Here is an 18,727-nt window from a genome sequence, read left to right as displayed (position 1 = left end):
TCAGCAATGTCCTGATCTTTGATCTCTATCTGACCAGCTGCCTAACAAGGAACTGGCTCAACGAGGTCAGCCTCGGGCAAGGGAGTCAGCTTGTTCAGGTCACACAAAAGTCAGCTAAAGGTGTACGTGTCCCAAGGACACGTTCGGCCATAGTCATCGGTCTATGTGAGGGCAACCACAAAATGGCTGCCGTACACAAAATGGAACCCGAAGGTTCGTACAAAATCCATTGATCGATTATGACGAAAACACTCGTACATACCGCACTCGTCATTTGCGGTCCGCTGATACCAAAATCGTCTAGATACGACGACTTTTATTGAACAGGTTCAGAATCATGGAACCTCACATACATGTATAATAGTCTATCAAATACTACCTGCTGGGATGTATACCAATACTGCAGGTACTGCTTTTTTTGTTGTTGTTTGTTTTGGAAGATCTTCTGCTTCTCCTGCATTCCAGTAATTGATATCTTTCAACACGGTAGTGCACACTGAAAGAACTTGAGCATCATGTTTTTCCTACACCGCATTGGACGCTAGCAGCTTTTTCTTCGGGATGGTCAAAACACTTACTTTCTCAGGTATACAAGCTGCAGGCATAATTGGCTTCTTGTGCTCTTCCTTCAATTTGTCTGTGGTGTTCAAGCATCAGAACAGTAGGGAAGTCGTATGTGATAGCTTCCGGCATCCCAATTACTACGGTGACTACTTTTCTTGTTTTAGTTTATTGTTTTGGGATCTGTATACTTACTTGTACTAATTCAACTTACATTACTATTATTATTTCACTTGTTTTCTCATTTATTTGTTCTTAGGTGTAAGAACGAGTCTTTTTACCCCATTGTTTGCGCTAATTCAGTATTATGAATACGTTTTGTGCCTTATCATTACTGTTTTTACCTGCTTTGTACTTCATATGCTTCTTATACATTTATTCTGCTTTTATTCAGAGAGTCACACCGTTGTGAGTTGTTACTTAAACCCATGTTACTTGCTGTGAGATGCATACTGCAGATCCCTGCGTTTTTTCTACACATACCCTGTTGTTATTCTTTACCTACAGGTTTCTTGAATGCACATGTATTTTATGTTGAGTTGGGTGTGTTACCCTTTCAGTTTTAGGCCTAGTTTCTGATATTCTGGTTATTTATTCAGTCTCTTGCTTACATTGCATTTTTTTACAGGCTTAAACTGCGCAGTTTCTACTTTTTCTTTACATTTTACTTGTTATTCTTCTGCAATGTGTAGGCGTACATTTTAGCTTTTACGTTGTACTGTTGGATTGCCTACGTTCTACGTTACATATACATAATTTTTTTTGTTTTGTTCTACGTTTTTGTGTTATGGTTCCTTTGTTTTCAGCGCTGGTTCGCTGTTTGCTCTGTTTCACAGTATGTAGGGTTTGCCTTGACGTCAAGCGTACAAGTTTGGTATGTGTTGTTTATTTGCCTGATACTGTTCTCATTTCAGGTGGTTGTTTTTTGGCTCTTTTCTTTTTCCTTCTTTTTGCCTTTCCCTGGTAAAAAGGGGGAGGGTGTGCGTGCCTTTGTTTTGCTACAATCCTCCTTGATTTTAGTAGTGCATTTTTGCTGTTTATAGCGTTGCGTTCTATTCTGTTTTATTACTGCTTATTGTTTTGTCTTTTAGTATATTGCATTTTACATTTTGTCTTGTCATGTCATTCTATTCCATTTTTATGGTATTGCATTATTGTTTTGTTGTCTCATATTCCTGTGTGAAATGTTATTGCACCATTACATTTCTGCATGCTACGTAATATGTATTATTATGTTTAACATAGTTCCTCTTTATATCTTGTACTCTGTTCTTACTTCTTCTTCTTTTCTTTTCCCATGTAAAGAAAGAGGATATGTTGTAATGTCATTTCTTGTCTTCCTCCTTTTCACCCTGTCTTCCCTCTTTGTCCAGCCTGAGTATATTTAGAATGTTATATGATGTCACAGAATGTGGGGTGACTTCGGGCTGAGCAGAAGGAAGCTGCTCCTGGTGGGGCCTTCATACCAACTTACTAACCGGCCTACCTACTACCTCGGCTACTTACCTTATCACCTCTGTAACTGAACCATCTAATAAACTACAACTTGAAACTACTACCTGGACTCTTGTGGCGTTTCTATTACAACAGCGCGCTGTCACAAACAACAAAAGTACCTTGAAATAGACAAAATCGACGTCGGAGCAACCCAAACTGTAGCCGGAGTAAGGCAGGAGTCCACAAGGATGGCCGAAAACGCTTCACGAATGGTAAGTACTTCATTTATTATGTCCCATCTTGGCAGCTCTCAGGCCCCAACTGCCAGACCAAACATTCTATGTTCCACGCACTTTTGATGAACAAAAAATTGGGTATTTACAGGAAAAAATTGTTTGCAAAAAGAAGTAGACAGTCTATGTTTGATTCTCTTTGGACGTGGCAAAAGGAGGCTAAACAGAGGCGAATGATAGCAGAGAAAGAGGCCCGGAAGGGGAGAATGCAAACATTGACTCAGAATGCTTTAGCACATGATAGAGAGAAGCAAGAGATAGGGGTCGAACACATAGATAGGAAGTTTCGATTACAAATTGATAATTCTTATGTAGCCCAAGAAAAAAAAATACTTTTGCGGAAGAATTGCTGGATACAAGATCCCCACCACCATATGCCCTGCACTGGATATATCCCGCTCTTCCCTCACAGGCCCAGCTACACAGTTTTTCTGTCTCTGCTATTTCTGTTCATGTTACTATTGATCGGACTGCCTTGGCCACAAAACCTCCTGTCCTTTCTTTGTCTTTGCTGCCTGCGGCACCTATGACTGTTAGTACTCCTCCAACTCCTATTTCTTTGACTTCTCTTTCACCAGTCCTTATACCTACGACACAGCTACTTGCAACGTTGGTGCCTGTTACTTCTGTTGCTACTTCCCCTTTGTTCTTTCATCCCTCAACATCACTGAGTAGTGGGACACAGTACATGGCCTTGAGGAGCCAGATTGGATGATATTTAAGGAACGTGTGAGTGGTACTGAGGGAGCATGCGATGAAGGTTACTGATGGAGCATGCGATGAAGGTTACTGAGGGAGCATGCGATGAAGGTTACTGAAGAAGCATGCGATGAAGGTTACTGAGGGAGCATGCGATGAAGGTTACTGAGGGAGCATGCAATAAATGTTACAGAGGGAGCATGCGATGAAGGTTACTGAGGGAGCATGCGATGAAGGTTACTGAGGGAGCATGCGATGAAGGTTACTGAGGGAGCATGCGATAAATGTTACAGAGGGAGCATGCGATAAATGTTACTGAGGGAGCATGCGATAAATGTTACAGAGGGAGCATGCGATGAAGGTTACTGAGGGAGCATGCAATGAAGGTTACTGAGGTAGCATGCGATGAAGGTTACTGAGGGAGCATGTGATGAAGGTTACTGAGGGAGCATGCGATGAAGGTTACTGAAGAAGCATGCGATGAAGGTTACTGAAGAAGCATGCGATGAAGGTTACTGAGGGAGCATGCGATAAATGTTACAGAGGGACCATGCGATAAATGTTACAGAGGGAGCATGTGATGAAGGTTACTGAGGGAGCATGCGATGAAGGTTACTGAGGGAGCATGCAATAAATGTTACAGAGGGAGCATGTGATGAAGGTTACTGAGGGAGCATGCGATGAAGGTTACTGAGGGAGCATGTGATGAAGGTTACTGAGGGAGCATGCGATGAAGGCTACTGAGGGAGCATGCGATAAATGTTACAGAGGGAGCATGCGATGAAGGTTACTGAGGGAGCATGCGATGAAGGTTACTGAGGGAGCATGTGATGAAGGTTACTGAGGGAGCATGCAATAAATGTTACATAGGGAGCATGCGATGAAGGTTACTAAGGGAGCATGCGATGAAGGTTACTGAGGGAGCATGTGATGAAGGTTACTGAGGGAGCATGCGATGAAGGTTACTGAGGGAGCATGCAATAAATGTTACAGAGGGAGCATGCGATGAAGGTTACTAAGGGAGCATGCGATGAAGGTTACTGAGGGAGCATGTGATGAAGGTTACTGAGGGAGCATGTGATGAAGGTTACTGAGGGAGCATGCAATAAATGTTACAGAGGGAGCATGCGATGAAGGTTACTAAGGGAGCATGCGATGAAGGTTACTAAGGGAGCATGCGATGAAGGTTACTGAGGGAGCATGCGATGAAGGTTACTGAGGGAGCATGTGATGAAGGTTACTGGGGAGCATGTGATGAAGGCTATATACTTACAATGGGCCCTGCACCCAACACATGACAGCACGTAGGTTTTATGAAGGTTACAGGGGGTGTGCAGCCCTTAGGCTCATGGGAACCTGGGAAATGAATGAGTATTCCAAAAAATAGTGGTTCTCAATAGTATCATTCATGAGCAAACTGTGATATTCAATGAAATCACTGTCTGCACTTAATGCCCATATTTATATTGCAACACACGACCTACACTAAGAATTTCAAATCAGGATAAGACTTTATCTAAAATTATTCACCAAGTAATATTGTACAATTATTTTCCAAACGTGCATGAGGTGTATCCCCAGTGAGAAAACGGAATAAAATAAAACCAAAAAAGTGGTAGAAGGAAAAAGTGACAATGATGCGAATCCTTGTGTGTTTACAACAACAGTGTGTGATTCTTAATAATCCAACACTTGTTTCTATGCTGTTCAGTTGTCTACGATGTTTCAATACTCACAAGGTTGTAGGAGTCACATCAGGACAGTTTCAACTAAAAACATCTGTAACAAATGAATTAAGGAATTAGAAAATGTGGTCTGTGATCATGTATGTTGCATGTAAGGGAAGTTGAGAAAAGGACCCGCTAAAGGCCAGATGCTGATTGTTGGACTTGGCCCTCTTGGCAGGGTCATCCCTGAACTTTTTGCCTTCCTCCAATATTCTCTCTGACCTGTTTTTGTTGGCTTAATGACTCTGGGCACTTTACCACTGCTGACCAGTGCTAAAGTGCATGTGCTCTCCCTACTGTAAAATGTATATGTGATTGGTTTCCATGATTGGTTTATTTGGTTTAGTGTCAGACCCCAGTAAAGTGCGCCAGGAGTGCCAAGGCTTGTAAATACAAACGCTGCTAGTGGGCCTGCAGCACGGATTGTGCCACCCACAGAAGCGGCCTAGTAAAATGTGCCTAAGGTCTGCCATTGCACAACCTGCGTGCAGTCTGGTACTGTCATGCTGGCTGCGCAAGTGCACCTGCTTGCCAGTCCCTAAACCTTCCCTTAACTTCATATTAGTCACCCCCATGGTAGGCCCAAGGGCAGGGTGTATTGTAAGCATAAGGTAGGACAAGCCCTGATGTGTGTGGCATGTCTTAATAGTGAACTACAGTCATTTTCTTTTTTCACTATTGTAAGGCTACCTACTCTCCATAGGCCAGAATGGGCTGCTGGAATTATTACACTATATAATCCTAACAGACTCAGAGAGCAACGTAGAAAGTCAAGTTTAGTATGCCTGAACTCAGAATAATAAAATAATTCTTTTAGTAAAGTTTATTTTAATATCCTGTGTTTGCAAATGCTACTTTCAGAAAGTTAGCCTTTGCTTGCCTAACTATTTCAGCCCACCTCTGCTAAGTTGTGTATCTGCTGTCTGGTTTCTGTGAGTGACAGGGCTGGGGGATTCCAGGAGACAGTCTGGGCTGCCAGGTGGTGAATAGAGAGATTACACCAGGATGGGTGGGAGGAGTGCCCCTTGACTCTGAATAGGGCTGTGCTCTGCCACCACAATGCTGGCTCCACCTCCTGCGGCATCTCTGCCCTGCACCCTGAAAGAAGAAGATAGAGTCACCACAACAAAGTGCTCCAAAACTGGGCTGAACTAGGCCTGCAAGAACAAAAGAAATGGTGTATAAAAGTAGGAGCCCTGCTCCCAAGAAATTAGATCCAGTCTGCACTATGAAGAAACTCTGCCCGAAAAGGAGGACCTGGGAAGCTACATGGAGGACTACTGTCTCTAGCCTGAGAGTCTGGCCTGTGGTGGGTGCCTTGCTGCAAGAAGGAGAGAAGACAAAGACTGAGAAAGACTTTTATTTCAACTTGTGCAAATCTCTGAAACAGATCTCCAAGGGATGGCGTGTGAGCCTGCCCCCTGAATCGGCCCCAGGAACATTGGGCGCTACCCCCCCTTGAAGGAAAAGCTGTGGATTGTGCTGCCTGACCCTGCAGCACTGCCTGAGGAAAGTTGAGTGCGCTGTGACCCTTCGTTGTGCACTCTGAAGAGACTGAGCACCCCTGTCCCGCCGAGCAACGCGACTTCTGCCTGATCGCGCCGCAGTTTGCAAAGTAAAGGCCAGCCCCGCCTGGCCTGAGCACCGTGACTGTTGCCCCTTCGAGCCGTAGCTCGCAACGTGAGAAAGGACCCGTCCGTTCCGAGCAATATGACACTGTGGCCCCCGAGCCGTAGCTCACAACGTAAAGACTAACGTTTGCCAAGGTTCACTCCTCCCCGTGTGGCGTCCTGCTGAACGCGCCCGCTGCTGTGACTGAGCAGCTGCGGTGCGTAGTGCGGTTGGTGTCCGTCCCATACCTTGGGATCGCACCGCACCTCTCATCACCGTCCGCCGCCTACCCCCCTTCAAGACCGGAGCGGACTCTGCACAGAAGAGCCTGCGCCCTACAACGCATCGCTGCCCAAAGTAAAGTGACTGTGGCCCCTGAGCCGTAGCTCGCAACACAAGGAAGGCACCGCAACATGGGACGTCTGACCGGCCTTCACTTCGTCCGCCCGAACTCCTCAATGAACCAGGTACTGTACGCTGTGAACTGTACCCCGTACGAGTCGCACTGAAGCCTACGACTGATACTACCTGGGAGAACAAACGCACCCCGGTACTCCCCGTACTGTTCGCTGTTCGCCGCGCCCTTGACTGAAGTGTCCGCGTTACGCGTACAAATTGGCAAAGCTGTGTCCTTCAACGCAGTAAGAGTCGCACTGAAGCCTACGATTCGCACCACCTTTTGGTAAACAACCTCCTATGAACGCCTCGTGCACCCTTCTGAAAGCCTGCGTTCTGTCAACGAGGTATGAGTTGCACAGGTGTGCTACGACTCATACCCCAGGGTAAACCGGCCGCGCCGTACGCAACGTACCGCGAGGCGCGTGAGACTCAGCAGGGCCTTCTGTTTTGAACTGCACAGAGCGCAACAGAGCGCTGCGACGCGCACAGACAGTAAATAAGCATTGCTAACTACCTAATTATTGCTGAATAGTACTGGGGAACCGTTTTAAAGAGTATTGGAACCATTTCAGAGTTATTGGAGACTGTACATTAAGCCTGCCTGAAGCCTGAATATAAAATAGTATATTTTTACAGAAAATCAGCCTTGTGTCTCTCTGTGGTGTATCAAGTGATTGCTGTGTGTATTATTACAAATGCTTAACGTTACATGCTCTGGGGTTTAGCCTTGTCTGCTCGCGCCACACCGCCTAGAGGGTGAGCAGGGGTTATTTCTAGGAGTAGTGACTAGAGGAGTAGGGCAAAGAGCCTGCTTGTCACAAGTGCATACCTGTGCCAACCAGAGACCCACAATTCTAACACTGATAATATAGGTTGCTTAAAATCCCGTAATTGTAAAATTCAGAGCAAAGGAATTTGTTTTCTTTCATTTAGGCCCTGTCATCCAGCTTGTCGAGACATCGCCGTCTAACACGTGACTTGAACTACAGTTTATTGTGTGTTATGATGAAGACTCGTGCACTTTCCCAAGGACAGAACAACTGTCCCAGACTGAATAACATACTATGTGACATTTTATGTGCTGAGAACAGATGTCAGGAACACTAGAACTCCATGTATGAGAATAGGGAGAAATCCTAGAATGTATATCAATGCAGCTGTTGCTCTTTGATAATTTTCTGTTGGTTATGACAACGTGAACCAGGTACTAATGTAGTAAACTTGTGAAGCTTTAGTCGAAAGCCCTATAAACAACAGTGATTTCTCCATGCTGAGACGAGAGCCTTGCCCCATTCTTAGAAAGCGAATCTATGCTGGATATTCAGTAGAACTTTTTAGTTCTTGCCGTACTCTTTACAATCTGTATACTTATTGTTTTAACTTTAATGACTCAGCCTGTGCATTTCTGTATTTCTAACTAATTGAGTAAATCTTAAAACGGATAACCTTGTCTGTCGTTCTTTACCAGAAATGCTTTATTTTGTCTTCTGCATGTTCCTCACCTAGCTTACTAAGAGAGACAGGTCCAGCGGGGAGCACCAAAGTCCAACGGGGACTACACTGCTCCCGATCTGGTGCCAGTGCACTTAGGAGTACATTTTATATATGGGTCTGCACGCTGTAGCGTATAAGCGGGTCCGGGTATATTAGAGCAGCAGCACGATAACGTGCTCACCAATGGTAGTTTGGAAAAAAGAATATAATCACTTAGTGGTAATCGATGAGCCTACTTAGAGGCAACAAGAAATTAAATCATCAGAAAACTACTGTTGTAATTATAAACGTGGGCAGAGCAGATATCTGCATGAACTTATCCCAGAGTTGGTGGAGAAGTGAACAAATCAACACCTTGTAAGCACTCCTTCAATAGGATTAGAGGCGCAGGCCACTAAGCAGTGGGCTGAATGTCTGGACCCTGGTCGGCCCTACAGTGTCCCGCCAGCCTGGGCACCTGCCAAATGACCATCTCACACACAGAGCTTGGTATTACACATCTTTATTCGTTAGCATGTAACTGTGAGATTAACATTTGAAACCTGCATTCACTTCACTACAGCCTAAAACTTGCATCACAGTTCTACGGAGTCCATCAGGAGTCAAAAGGGTTCCGTCATTGCTAACTCACACTAAACTAGAGGTCCGTTGTAGGAAACCATCTCTTCCTGATACGGACAGTGCAAGAAATGAGACCGCCACTGGCTGCTGCAAACTTGTGCGCATTGGAGTACCCAGCCTCAAGAACGAGGCTTGGAACGCGGCGTGCATTCCATCAGCCATACCGCCACTGTCAACGATGGTCTGGCTGCTACCAGAGATAAACAGTGCATCAGTGGATGTGGGAACGGGCCCCCGGTTTCTGAAGTGGGGCTGCACCATGAATAAGATCTGTGTACAAACGTGTGTGTGTTATAACCAATAATATTGTGTAGTAGCCCATAGACAGTTATGCTAGAGAGCGAAACAGTAACATTTATCAATGTGGAACATATAAATTAATTGCAAAATAATTTTGGGGAAGTACAGTATTCATAATGTTAAAATCATAGAAAGCGATAGTTCAGAATATTCAAAGATATCGGTGCAGCACCTGCACTGGTGCATTCCCACAGAGTAGAAGCCATAAGAGAAAATATAACAGTTGAAATTCAATGTTTACCATCTTCATAATGTTAAATGCATGAGAATGAGAGTGCAGTGCTTACTAATATGCATGTGGACCTCATCAGCGGCGCATTCTTTCAAAGGAGAACAAGAGAAAGTCATGTCTCGTAGCTACTGAGTTATGCATGAAACTGCGCCATTCTTCTCAGTTATTCAGTCCATTGTCAATTGAGTTGAATTTAGTGATCCACTTGCACTCCAGCCTTTTGAGAATAAGTGAGGGATGTCCTCCTCTTTAGGAAGCTGCGCCATATCGATCGCCTACGACCTGATTCTTATCATACCCCTGTGGTTCTTTTCTTGATAATGTAGGACCAAAGTTGCTCATGACTCCACTGTTCCTGCTCCGATGTTCTCCAATACGAGTCTCCACTTGTGTGCTTTGGCCATGTCGATCTGTTGGCATGGGCACCAGATGTCGTAGACCACGTTCAATGTGTTACAGTTCAAGAGATATTTAAGTTACACATTTATCATGTTGTGTTCAGGTCCTTTGATATTGTACGTGTATTTGTAGACTATACGTTTGCTCAGTAACAACCCCTCAAAGGTTCTAGTCCGCACACACTTACTAACGCATCGTTGCAGGCAGTCTTGTAATTACTAGCTGACCTGACAACATGGTCTCTGATACCCTTACCTCTTTAAAATCAAACAAAGGAGGTTCAAAGGACTTGTCCAGACTGCCTGGAATGAGCCAATGTTTTTATGATGGAAGTTACTTTGTTGGCAGTGGGGCGAAAACTAACGACATGCACTAGCCTGAAACTAGATTTATTGGACTTTGTCTTCAGAGGTTCTTCTCTAGGATGGTTACAGATGGAGCAGCACATGATTAGGGCAGTGTCAGTGTGTGAAATGTGCTTTCTGAAGGCCATTGACACACAACTGCCACTAAAGGATCTCCTGGGATAATTAAAAACAACTTCATGATGAGACCTGATTGCTCTCACAGTGGGTGAGATGATGAATGTTATATTTCAATTGCCTTTTACATCCTCTAGGTTCCCCTGACAATTTTCTTGGGTGTGTCCAAATTTCTCTGTCCGGCCTGAGAAAAGGCTTTGTTGTCGCTTGTTTTGGTGCGACAATCACAGACTTTAATCCCCACTAAGCCTAATGTGTAAGGAAGAGGGCTGATGGGCCTGGAATGATCTTATTACACGGTGAAGGGCATGGCATGGGTGCCAAGGCAAACACCAAAGCAAAGCCAGTGCCAGCAAACCACCCCAGGGCAAATATGAGGAGAGCGCGATGGGAAGAAAGTCGCTTGGAAATTGTTCGACCGCAGCGCCTGCGGTCACACGAAGGAGTGCCTTACCAGTGTTAGTTTACACAGCACACAGCGCTAGAAGAGTTGTCTGATGTCACCCAGAAAAGGTAGTTGTTATTAGTATCTTAAGCCACAGCAGCCAATTTAATGGGATCTGCAGGCGGCCAGGTTGAGGTAGCCCTGAGGGATTTGAACCTGTGACCGATAAGTTACACTGAAGCTCCTCACCCAATGTGTCGCACACACAGCAGCACAAAAATGACTCTTGCTAACTAGTCACCTCCTCCTCAACATAGCACCCCAGAGAGCTTGTGAAATCACCCTCATTCAGCCAATACATTTGTACACACTCAATGTATGGAAAATCTCACCTCCCTCCCAGAAGGAATCCAGTACATTGTTGGTGATAAACAATATGTATGAAGTTGACTTACCGCCCAGGCTCTGCAGGGGTTAACTCGTGTGCCCATCAAGGCAAAGCTTTCGGTGCCATCCTCTGCCCTCTTCACTTCTGATTAAGAGTCGATGGGACAGAATTACTAAGACACCACAAAACACAGCACAGCAACTAAAGTTCTGCGCTGTACTGTATTGTACTGCATGAAAGGCAGCGAGCAGAGCAGCACCATATATGCCAAGATGTGGCGCTGTTGTCCTCTCTCCCTGTCCTGGCGCACTTTTGACAGTCATGCACCAACACACACACCGTTGTGCCACAGTGCTAGGGTGCCTATGTTCTCCGAAGCATGGGTTTTGTGCTGGAAGGGGTCTCCTTAGTGCTTTTCTCACTGTGTACATGTGTTGGACAATGCAGCTCACATGCAAAGTAGGAAAAACGAGGAGAAATGAAATCTTTCTCATCGGTGCACCTGCTTCGAGTTGTAGGATGTGGGTGCCAATACCTACACTTGTTTGTAGGTAGGGATTTGCATCAAAGCCCATGGGGGCGGCACAGGAATGCTACCCATGAAATACCTTCTTGACACAAAGTAACACAAGGCGGTGAATTGTGCAGCTTTGCATTATTTTGGGCTACTATCCAACGCAAGTCCAGATTTGCATTGGATAATAAATCACTCCTTAACCCTTTACATCGGGTTTGCGTTATAAAAGTGAGACAATCCTGATGCAAAGGAGCAGTAAATCTGGGCCTTTGCTCCCTACGTCAGACAACCTCTCCCCTTCCAAAGCCCCTTCCAGCTCTTGAATAGAAATAGTCCTGCCCCCTGACGTTGACGGGCTCCTGAGTGTCGCATTTTGGGCAGATACATTGAGCACTTCCTGTGGAGGAATCTAGTCTGTAGGTCTCCAGTGGTGCACAGACAAAATATCGATTCCCTAATATCGACCTACAGTAATATCGAGTTGTAAATATCGAAGGTCAAGAATATCGAGGTCAAGAATATCATTGGACAGAATATTGACCCTAAGGTAAGTAATATCAATTTTTTTTTATCGATATAAGTAATATCGAAGTTAGTAATATCGATATCAATTATATCGATGTCACTAATTTCGATGTTACTAATATCGATATTTGTTTGTTGTTATGTATTTTATTATGTATTTTATATGTATGTGTTATATGTTTTTGTTAAGTATTTTATTTGTTTTAAATTATATGTGTACTATATATTATATATTAAAAATTTTATTTTTCATTTAATTTTATGTTTTAGTACTAGAGCGGTATTGTGGTATTATAGGGGAATAGGGTGGGAAGTAATTTAATATATTAAATTAATTATACATTGTTAATAATTGTAAATTAATTTTAATTACTTTTTGCGTTTAAGTTCTGTAGCGGGTTGTGGGTTTATAGGGGAATTAGGTGGGAAGTAATTTAATTGCAATTAAGTAATTATTTATTTTTGATTGGTATTGATAATTATTTTATTTCTAATTAATTATTAATTGGTACTTAACTATTTTAATTGGTAATTAAGATCTGTAATTGGTAATTACAATTTTTAATTGGCAATTAATTTTTTTAATTGGTAATTAATTTTTAGAAATTGGTAAATAATATTTTTTGTTATTTAATTTTTATTTATTTTAAATTTATTTTATTAATTGGTAAATAGTTTTTTATAAAAAAATACTTTTTATTAAAAAATACATGTACTGTTTACCATTTTTTAATTGTTAATCAATTTTTAATTAATATGTTTTTTGTTTACAAAAATATTAGTGTTCAATATTATTTGGTTATTTATATTTATTAATTAATAATTATTGGTATTTATTGTTAGCTTATTGTTAATTAATTATTTAATTGTAATTATGTTTTTAGTAATTATCAATGGGGATTTGCAAATGATGTAGTTATTTAAAAATAAAAAATGTAATTATTTTATTTAGAACAATCATTTATAAGTATGTTATATTTAACTTCTACACTATCCAATGCTTTCCCTACTGTTGCACTCTCTGGAGTGGGAATAGTAATTTTTACCCCTACGCTATCCAACGCTTTCCCTACTGTTGCACTCTCTGGAGTGGGAATAGTAATTTTTAACCCTACGCTATCCAACGCTTTCCCTACTGTTGCATTCTCTGGAGTGGGAATAGTAATTTTTACCCCTATGCTATCCAACGCTTTCCCTACTGTTGCACTCTCTGGAGTGGGAATAGTAATTTTTACCCCCACGCTATCCAATGTTTTCCCTACTGTTGCACTCTCTGGAGTGGGAATAGTAATTTTTACCCCTACGCTATCCAACGCTTTCCCTACTGTTGGACTCTCTGGAGCGGGAATAGTAATTTTGACCCCTACACTATCCAACGCTTTCCTTACTTTGCACTCTCTGGAGTGGGAATAGTAATTTTTACCCCTACGCTATCCAACGCTTTCCCTACTGTTGCACTCTCTAGAGTGTGAATAGTAATTTTTACCCCTACGCTATCCAACGCTTTCCCTACTGTTGCATTCTCTGGTGTGGGAATAGTAATTTTTACCCCTACGCTATCCAACGCTTTCCCTACTGTTGCACTCTCTGGAGTGGGAATAGTAATTTTTACCCCTAGGCTATCCAACGTTTTCCCTACTGTTGCACTCTCTGGAGTGGGAATAGTAATTTTTACCCTACACTATCCAATGCTTTCCTTACTGTTGCACTCTCTGGAGTGGGAATAGTCATTTTTACCCCTACGCTATCCAACGCTTTCCTTACTGTTGCAATCTCTGGAGTGAGAATAGGAATTTTTACCCCTAAGCTATCCAACGCTTTCCCTACTGTTGCACTCTCTGAAGTTGGAATAGTCATTTTTACCCCTACGCTATCCAACGCTTTCCCTACTGTTGCACTGTTTGGAGTTGGAATAGTCATCTTTACCCCTACGATATCCAACGTTTTCCCTACTGTTGCACTCTCTGGAGTTGGAATAGTCATTTTTGCCATTACGCTTTCCCTACTGTTGCACTCTCTGGAGTGGGAATAGTAATTTTTATCTCTACGCTATCCAACGTTTTCCTTACTGTTGCACTCTCTGGAGTTGAAATAGTAATTTTTACCCCTATGCTATCCAATGCTTTTCCCACTGTTGCACTCTCTGGAGTTGGAATAGTAATTGTTACCCCTACGCTATCCAACGCTTTCCCTACTGTTGCACTTTTTGGAGTTGGAATAGTAACTTTTTACCCCTACGCTATCCAACGTTTTATATAATGAATTTTAAAAATATTAAAAGTATATTTAATTTCTTTAATTTATTAAACATAATTCTTTACTTTTTATTTATGTTTTTTTATGTTTGTAAATGTATTTGTAATTTATAATATTTTTTATTAATTTATAAATTATTAAAATAATTATTACAACTTATTGTTAAGTACATATATATTTTCTGTATATGTTTAATTAATGTATTATTATTATATATGTATTATTTATTAATTTCAAACATTATTAGATATTTTAACTATGTTGATTTTATTTATTAGTGTTATTTGCTTTATTTTACATTTATATTTTTACAGAAAAAAAACGATCTTTTTAACATCGATATTTTTAACATCTATATTTTATTTTCGATATTTTTGTACTTACCATGTTGTAGATAGGATGTCGATATTCTTGCCTTCGATATTTTTGCATCGATATTCCTGTAGGTCGATATTTTGTAGATCGATATTTTGTCAGTGATCCGTCTCCAGTACCCACCGGTGCAAACAGAGCGGATTCTTTCCTGTTCTTTGCTTCAACCCTTTCTCTCTCCTCTGTGTGGAATGTAATCAAGTAACATGTGGCAGACATCTTTTACTGGGCCTTATTACTGTGCGAACTGGAAGTCCTCGCTTTGCAGCAAAGAAAGGGGTTTGCATTTAACACCTCAGACATGAACATTCATACTTGCTGTGTTTGAAGAATGAGGAGGAGCCGAAACATGCTACGATTTAGTAGTGATTTTTGTGACATCTTCATCAGTAGCCTCAGATGCACCTTTGAGGGCGAGGAGCGTGGCCAGTAACTGTCCAGTAACACGGAAAGGATCACAGCCTGGCAACAAACAGTCTCCTTGGCAAATGACCCACTTAGGATTCTTAAATAAATAGAATTTGCCTCTTAAGGGTCGTGTTGCCTTAACATTATCAAACCTGTTAACTGGGGTAAGTTGCTCGGGGCAAACTTTTTGCCACCATATTATGAAGCAGGATTCTGGAGATTGTGATGAGTGACAAAAATGTTGGTACATATTTGTTGGGTTGCATATTGTTGTGGTGGTGATGTGTTCCTTTGTTTTCTGTCCAGCTGTGCATTTGTGCTGCATTTCTGCAAAGAGAGTTTGTTAGGTTGTTCTGTGATTGCGGGTTTGTGGTTTGTTTTCACTGTTTTTTATTGTGCCCTGGTATATTTTCAATGTGGTATTCTGTTGCTGTGTGTAGGTTATCTGTTCATGTTCTGTTGTTTACTTCTACATTTCTAGCCAAAAGCACCACATGCTGTTAGAGTTGTAGTGGCCAGCAATCCTTTACCACTGTCAGAGGTGGTGAAATCGTGTGGCTTTACAAGTATTTAAGACAACAGTCATCCCAAACTGTAGCAGACACGTTCTTTCCCTAGCGCTGCCAATGCTTACTTTATGTTATATGTCCCTCCACGTTGATTCTTTCAAAGGCCATCTCTTCTCAGTTTCTCCCGCTCCCTTGAGCACGCGCCTGCACAGGGTCATTGGAATTTTAAAACTAAGCCAGCCATGTCACTAATAATATAGCTGTCTGAAATTGGGTTTAACTCTGGGCGCTGCTTTACCTCTGACACCCCGACTCCTTGGCCAATCAAGGGGACCGGGGTATATTCTGTGCTCACTCACAGCCTTTAAGTAAATACGTCCCAGACTCAGCGGAAAGCACAGCAGCGCATGCGCTGATTAAGGGTCTCTGCAGTGGATTTCGGGTTCTGTGAGGCATTGTTGCAGATTTACATTAAGTCCAACCTAATAGGACAAAGGAAAGCGAGATGCCCCTAATATAGAGTGGACCAAGCAGGTCCGTATACCGCTCAGTTTCTCCTGAACTAAATAAATGTAAATGCCAGCATTTGTAAAGCGCACAGCTACCTCCAACGGAAGTGTCCCGGCGCTGTCCGTATACCGCTCAGGAACCCTTCCTGGCTTTTCCCTGTGAAATTCCCCCTCCTGGGCACCCCCAAGCTGAAGCCAGGCATCCCAGCGCTGTTGGGGCCGTTGTGGAGATTAAGCAAGCTATTGCCCAGAGTTGCAGAGTGGGACCCTTGATTAGAATAGGCACCGAGGCGAGAATGATCAGGTCAGAGGAAATTGAGCCCAAGACCCGACGAGGCGGGTATTGAACCGTGGTCCCGGGCCAGACCTCTGCATCAGGGTCTGCCGCTCTAACTATTGAGTCACACTTCTCCACTAAACGTCTTGCCCTCGCCTTCAGGGGTGGGCAGTTCTACAACAGATGCGAAAAGTGGTCAGGTCTCCTGCACACTGGCCTCTTGTTCCTGCCTCTTGTATGGTGCAGGGCAAAGTTCGAGTCTGGGGTACACGTGGGTGGACGGCATCCCCCCACTCTTTTGACAGGGTGGACGCTGTCCACCCTGCCAAGAAGCTGGGCCCCAAAGAAATAAGCTGAACATGTCCCTGTGTAATTTTCAGACACCGGGACACGTTGAGCACGTGACGTCTTGCGGTCATTTGCATATTGTCAGTCCCCCCACTTCTCTTTATAGGACTTGTGCCCTGGTGCAGGCGATGATGGATTTCCAGATAGCAGGGTGGCTGCTAACGTCAAATTCAGGAAAAACACTGGTGGACCCGAGGCACGCAAGAATGTCAAAGGAGTGACTGTGGGGCCACTTCAGTTGTGGGCTCCCTTTGGAAATTATTCTTAAGCGCATTTTCTGGTCCAGGACCCCAGGTGCTTCACGGCATCCATGGTGAAAAGAGCCCGGATGCCCCGTGTGAAGGAATTCTTCATATTAGGGACATTGCTTTCATTTTCGAACCAGATGCCTGGATGGGTGGAGGGATGGGGTGGTGAAGGGGGTTGGCTTTGAAGAATGAAGAAGTGCCAACAGGGCAGCCATGCCACCATTGCCTGATGCAACAATGTGGCCATCACCGGGCGAAGGGGCTGTAGCCACATAGGCGTGAGCCCCTGTCGTGAGAAAGCTCACTGACTTGAGATGAAACACTACATTTGGTAGGCTGACAGATGTTTTTTCTCCCCTGCCTGGCCATATGCTAGCCACCAATCTTTAGGTGAGCTCCAGAGTGGGAAAAAGAAGGGGGGAGGGCATATGATGATGTGATTTTGAGTTTGGAACTCAAGTCAACAAGTGACTTTGGTCGCAGAGGCACTGACTCTACAACCCGCCACACCTGAAATGAAATTAATTCGTACTTGTATAGCGCACTTATACCCTGAGGCGTCTTTGCGCTGTACGCATACCGCTGTGGAACCCTTCCTGGCTTTTCCCTGTGAAATTCCCCCTCCTGGGCACCCCCAAGGTGAAGCCAGGCATTCCAGCGCTGTTGGGGCCATTGTGGAGATTAAGCAAGCTATTGCCCAGAGTTGCAGAGTGGGACCCATGATTGGAATAGGCACTGAGGCAAGAATGATCAGGTCCGAGGAAATTGAGCCCAAGACCCACCGAGCCGGGAATTGAACTCTGGTCCCGGGCCAGACCTCTGCATCAGGGTCTGCCGCTCTAACCATTGAGCCACACTTCGCCACCTGCCTGAAAAATGTAGGGTTTCCCATCAGTTTTAAAGTGTTTTCCGACAAAGCAGAGAAAAAACATATAACAATGGCTGGTCTACATGATGGGCCTGTCAACACTAGGCTTTGGTGGTAAATTCCGTTCCACTCGCAGAATTTGCGAAATGTGGGTATTTTCGCATTCCGCGGAGAACGCAAAATTGCCCAAAATTCTGCGTTCTGCGACTTTGCGAAATTTATTGCTTGTTTGCGTTCTCAAAATGCGTGTTCATGAGATATTTCCCCCGAGCACGCAAACAGCGATTGAGAACAGTAAAAAAGCATTGCGAACAAGCAATTCTGCATGCTCGTGGAATATCTGCATGTTCGCTGAGATTTTGTGCCATTTGCGTGACGCGATTACTCAAATTCCACTCACCCCTAGTCAGCACTATAAATGAGGTGGGTCCCATCTCTAAACCAGGCCCTCAGTGTCGTTTCTGATTGGTTTAGCCCACCCAAACCTCTTCCTTAGCATCTCACACCCCATTCCAGGGTATAGGGGGTCAGAGTCCCAACCTCTGGAGAGACACAAGTAACTAAGGTTCATGGAGACCTCTGTCAGCAGCACCTGGGATGAAAGGGATAAAACATCTGCGAGTAAAGATTGATTTTAAGTTAGTCTTAGTGAAGGGGCCTGATAGTGAAGGGTGCTCTCCTATTCTGAGACACATCCAGAGTGTTGTGTAAAAGAAATATATAGAGAAGTAAGAGGAGGCTTATGGGAGATACAGCTGTACCCTCATGCGAAAGTACCAGGTGCTAATACCAACCGGCTGTCCTTTCCTTGGCTGCACTCCCCATAAGGCCTACAAAGGGCGTTCATCCTCTGCTCGAAGGG

This window comes from Lissotriton vulgaris, chromosome 2_1 (assembly GCF_964263255.1).
Source record: "Lissotriton vulgaris chromosome 2_1, aLisVul1.2, whole genome shotgun sequence".
In the NCBI taxonomy this organism is placed as follows: Eukaryota; Metazoa; Chordata; class Amphibia; order Caudata; family Salamandridae; genus Lissotriton; species Lissotriton vulgaris.
This window is presented reverse-complemented; position numbering follows the sequence as displayed.